Here is a 6,000-nt window from a genome sequence, read left to right on the forward strand (position 1 = left end):
AGGCATGTTTAATACGGGAAATTGTAAATTTGCCTTTATGATCCTGTGGTTTCTCTATGTTTTTTGTTGCTCTGATTGTGTTAGTTATGAAATGGGTGTCAGCACTCTTCAGTGGTTCATGATTACAGTACAGTAACAATGCAATACAGTTACTACTCAGTACTCAGTGAAAACGTAGATTTATCGTGAAAAATGGAGATCATAAAGGCGTGCCAGAGACAATTTGTTGAAGATTTGTGGGTCCTGAAACCGCCTGCTAAGTCTTCCATTCAATATTTGGTGAAGACACTGAAACAAAAGTGTGCATGCATGCATTTGTGCCAATGGAAATCACTTCCCACACTTGCTGTGTTTTAAGCTCGTATGCTTCTCATGCACCAATGTAAGTCCATAGAAAATTTTAAAAATCAGGGGCCAAGAGAGAGTGAAACACCCTGTATTATAATACAATATTCAGAGATAGATCTTCAGTGTTGACAGTATAATTTCTTCTTTGATCATTACTTATTATTACTTCATTACCTTAAATGTTGGTCCGGTCTTTATATATATATTTGTCGAAGATACATAGCCATAAAAACACACGCACGCACACACATATAGAAATTAGATATATTATTTATGAAATGTATGTTTCAGCCTCTTCGTGATTTACTTCTTTTCCACATCTCTGATATGATAATACAATGGTAGGAAAGTTATGGTACACTTATTTGCATAATATGTTTTATTTTGAAGTTTAAGAATCGATAGATAAGCGACAGAGAGGGAACGCCTCTTCTCTAACATTTGTTTATATCTTCTTTCACCCAGAAACAAATAGGGATGTAAAAGAGTCAATGAATGACTCTTACACTGTACGACGAGTGTAATGACGTGTATACTTAAAATCACACAGCTTCAAGGGCTACCCGTGATGATAATGGTGTTTTAAAGTATATAAGAAATTAAATTTTCTTTCTTAAAATATATTTTATTAATTTTGTACAACAAAAATTATGGAAACAAAGATAACGAAGTGTGAATTTTACAGAAAATTCTATTGTTGTATACGTTAACATTAGGTTAAGTTTCCAAAGAATATGCACTTTATTTATTACAGTCATAAGAAATATAAACTTAAGCACGATAAGTCTATGTTATTTAAAAGAGATATATCTTCATTTAATGTCACTTCGATTTATCTTTGGAATTATGCATTAATACAAAATCCTCATAGTGTTTATTGAAGTTAATCATGCTTGTTAGTGTGAGAAAAATATTATTTTCGTTTCAATTGAATTGCACTAGAAACAAGTAGTAGGAGACTACAGATCCCAGTAGCTGTAATAAAAATTAAGAGCAGTCATATAATCAGAAATAATATAACATTTAATATATACACAATAATAAAACAAGTTACTACAGAAGCATGACCCAATTGAAGGGTTATTCTAAGAAGAGAGTAACTCGAGTTAGGATCTTTTTCCGGAAGCCATTTTTACGCTCTATCAAAATATTAAGTCGCTACTTACAATAGGTGCCAGGGGAGAAGTATTTTTGTGTTCCATTAGTCTTCTATCTCCATGCTGTCAATAGCAGAATGGACGTCATCAGTTACCAGACGCATGCTACCATGTATCAAGTCTATGTCTCAATGGAAACTGATGCACCTCTTCTGATGACAAAATAGCAGTGCAAATGTATTACATATGGAAAAGAAGAAGAATAAAGATAGGTATTGGAAGTGCTATGGAAATAAGAGTGTGTAAAACGGCGAGGAAATTCCGCCAAAATTTATATTTTTCATTGATGTACATGGTGAAACAAGTTCCTCGAAAAGTGGAAAAAGTTGGTTTAAAATAAGAAAAATAAAATAATAAAACTGAAATTTGTCAGTGATTGAAAAAAATGATGGTTTCTTGATTTTTTTAGGAAGTAGATGCTAATCTCATGGTACTATCCGATTGTTCAGAATACAGTGACGAATGAATGTTACGAAACGTTTGTAGCATCATGTTTGACATTGATGCTGGGTATCGATTGTGTGTCCTGGATGCTTGAAGTTGAAATGATGCCATAATCTAGTTTCAATTTACTGATAAAAATCTAGTAAAGATTAGTATTTGTTGTAAAATAAACATAGTAATCATCCTTATTATTGTGGAACAAGTTTCTATCTAGCATTCCACATGTAAAATATTATAAATATAGAACATTCACAGCGTTACAAAATTCAGATGTTGTTTCTCGACCATTTCTGGGACAATTGAAAATTTGGAAACGGTTCATTCTTTTACGATGTTGAAATATTACCAGGGAAACTTGAAATCACAACGGAAATGTATTCTCAAAATATACATGGTAGCTATATGACTATATACCAGCAAGAGATGGAGGCTGTAGATAGTTTCCTGTAGATTATGTCCAAATTATATTTTCTGAGTTATGCTCTTCTTCCATCTAACCCTTCAATTATGAGCTGTGAAGTTGTTGCGGAAATATTTTAACAATGAAATTCTTGAGTACTTGAAGGTGGGGAAAAGGAAATTTCGTTTCTTGGTTTTCTGTGCAATATCTTTTCAGTAAATCTGAGGTGCACTCAAGTTGCCTAGTTTTCATTGTGGCACTCTATGAACTGTGATTCATTTTGCACGTAGATACCATTTTGATTGCAACTGTACACGGTTGCTACCCAAGCTATTAGGAAACAATACATTATAAAAAAAGTAATGTTGGATACATAAATGTTAAAAGTACACAAAACTTAGAAGATAATATAAAATGGAGGAATTGGAATGTGAATAAAGAAAGGTGAAATTATACTTAACTTGAAAAACAATATATACAGATCATACACGAAGTTGGAAAAGTAATATTGAGAATGGCTGTTACAGGCTCGATAAAGTAAGGGAAGCCTTCGCTGGTCTATAAATACAAAACATCGTTCTATTTGAAAATCTCATCCATTAACACACCCCTATACATCTCAGTTTATAAGGCCATTATAAAATGACCCAGTCTTTGAATTGACGGAGAACACTCTTCTTAAACTCATATTTCACTTCAAAACGAAACCTTTTAGGTGATCGACGGAGAACTTAGTGCATTTACTAGTGTGTTTGGTTGATTGATGGAATTTAAAATTTTAGGTGAGTCAGCCCTACGGAGAACATACTGGCCGTAGGTCCGGACGCCAGAGCCTCGTTAGTCTGCAAAATGCAATCCAGGGTGTACTACGTGGAAGCGAGGTTGACAATTGGGTATACTACGTGTAAGGATCACCTCTTACACCGCCCTAGTGTGTTTGGATGAAAGATGGAATTGCATACGTAAGAAAATAGCTATTAGGAAATTTCTAAACCTACCTATTATATTAGTGCCACGAAGATAAATACTAGTATAGCTATATTAAATTAAACTCACAGCAGAGAAAAAATCGTAAGACAAAGTGAAAATCTTGGCTCCTGAGAATTTTAAAGGCTTCTTGCTTTGTTCTGCGACAACCTTTAGAAATACTTGGACATCGTTCGTTGCTTCATGCCAAAGCAGTGTCATACACAGTTGTGAAAAGCGAATAACTATGAAAGCAAATACATTTGTTTACATATCAACACGAATCAAGAAGTAAATAAGGGTTATTGATTCCTTTCGAAAATTAGTATGGATTATAATCAATATTGTTCAAATCTTAGGTTAATGTTTTTAATAAATATAAAATACCTATTAATCTTGAAACGAATTTTCCCTCTTGAGAAAAACTAATGAAAACCTCGATCTCGGCCTTGTCTTCATATGCATTATTATTTTCAGCTTCAATCTAGTTTAAGTCTCGAATGGAAATCATCTGTTTAGTCCTTAGAATCGAAATAATTCTTAAAAAATGTAATAAGAAAAAGCATTCTCCTAGTTGTCAGGAGTGAAGTTGACAAGATATCCTAGAACAGGACAGATTTGAACTAACAATCTCATATTGTTACAGGTGACTTTTTTGTTGACATGATTTTCTAAAGCAATATGTACATTAACATGCGGATGTATATACAGAGTGACTGCTAATTAGATGTACTCCCTGAAAGGAGTTAAAGTAGAGACAATTTGCAATAAATTTGACCATATGATACCCCGTCCGAAAATTAGTAGTTTTCGAGATAATCGAATTTCTTTTGTTTCTTTTAAAAATGACAATTTTCCACATAAAAAGAATTGAAAAAAAACTGCTCATTAGATGGAACTTATTTCAGCATTTTCTGATAGCTAACAAATAAATGGTTCGTTGAAAAAAAAGTTTTTTCCCAAATAACAATCACATGTAAGATCCGGGGGGGTCTAAACTTAGAAGTGATTATAAAAAAATGCACTCTTAGTTTACTTGGCAACGTATTAATAACAAAAATGGTATGACACGAAGCGTACAAATTACTTAAATTACTTCCTTGTGTCATCTGCTATCCAACAAGGTACAAATGTTACTAACATTCACATTTGTGTACAAGAATTAATACTTCATTCATCTTCATGTGAATGGAATCAATTAACAAAACAAGTAAAGAACATTACACGTCTTGCTCAAAGTGGGCACATCCGTTACGAATGCAGGCACGGAGGTTTTAAGGACATTTGGTCTCGTAACTCGTGATGTGATGGTGTCCTTGATGTGTTGACCTGCTGTTAAGATCCTCTCCCTGAGTTCTTCCTGAGTTTACCGGTGTCTTGTAAACTAATTCTTTCATGTGGCTCCAAATGTTAAAGTCGCAAGGCGATAAATCGATCGGGGGATCGAGCTGGGCAGTCATCATGCTGATAAATCCTCCAACAACATTGCCATCCCTTTCCTCAAAAAATGTTCATAAGTGATGCCATTTAAGATTTTTGGCAGGAAAAATGGCTCGATCAAATGATTTTTGATGACACCCATCCATACTTCTGCCTGGGCGTGCGACAGTGGCTGGATGAAAATTACCCAAAGACGTGGATTGGCCGAGCCGGGCCCGATTCCCTGGCCGGCTCGATCCCTCGATTTGAATGGTCAAATTTATTGCAAACTGTCTCTACTATAACCCCTTTAAGGGAATACATCTAATTACCAGTTACCCTGTATATACAGGGTGTCTCATAAGTAATAGCGCCAACTGACACAGGTGAAAGTACACGACAATAGAAGCAAAAATGTCTCAGTAAACATGGGTCGGCAAACGAGCCGTTTTCGAGATAATTGCGAATATGTGATTACAAGCCGCCACTGACTTCATTGTTTGAAAACGTCATCCTAGTTGGTAAAATGCTAGTAAAGTGTGCGAATGTGTGGTTAGAAGCAGTCGATTGCATTTTGTAAACATAGTTCATTAGTCCTTGCGGGTTCCGAGGTTTGCTCTTTGTTTAAAAGAAGAACATTTGCGAGAGGTGGCATTGAAATCAAACAGGATGGATACAATCAGAACAGCGAACTGTACTCTTCGCAACATCTTAATTGACCGCCCTGAAAAAATTCAGAGTCCTGAATTCGTAAATTTGGCAACATAGCGCTTCAGATTGCACAAATAGTATCCAACTTAGCAACAGTTTTTCTTTCTAAACGAAAACACTCTTGTGAATTTCTTTCATTCTTTTACATTCCATGAAGTTAGAAACCCTAAACCAGTAACATAATACGCAATTTGACAAAAATGGTAAATTGGAAATAGAAATGTTGATTTTTTTAAGACTATTCGTTCTGAAATAGAAAATAGGGCAATTTATGTGAAGTTGGAAATACTGAAATCGTTCTCCACCACCTGGAGAGAATTGAAATCACATATAAATGCAATGAAGCAAATTTCTCTCGATTTTAGGCAAAATCACAGTAAAGATAAATTGCACAATACCGGACGATTCTACAAATTGCGTCTTTTCTCGGATCTGTGGCGAAACATGGTTCGGAACTACAGCAAAATGTTATTTCAACTTAGATCAACTTGTTTTACAGGTTTCACGTTAGCAATCCCCTGGAGTAGTTGGTTAAGTGGTCGGGGCGTTTTGCTT

Source organism: Lepisma saccharinum, chromosome 18 (assembly GCF_977018435.1).
Source record: "Lepisma saccharinum chromosome 18, izLepSacc3.1, whole genome shotgun sequence".
NCBI classification, from domain to species: Eukaryota; Metazoa; Arthropoda; class Insecta; order Zygentoma; family Lepismatidae; genus Lepisma; species Lepisma saccharinum.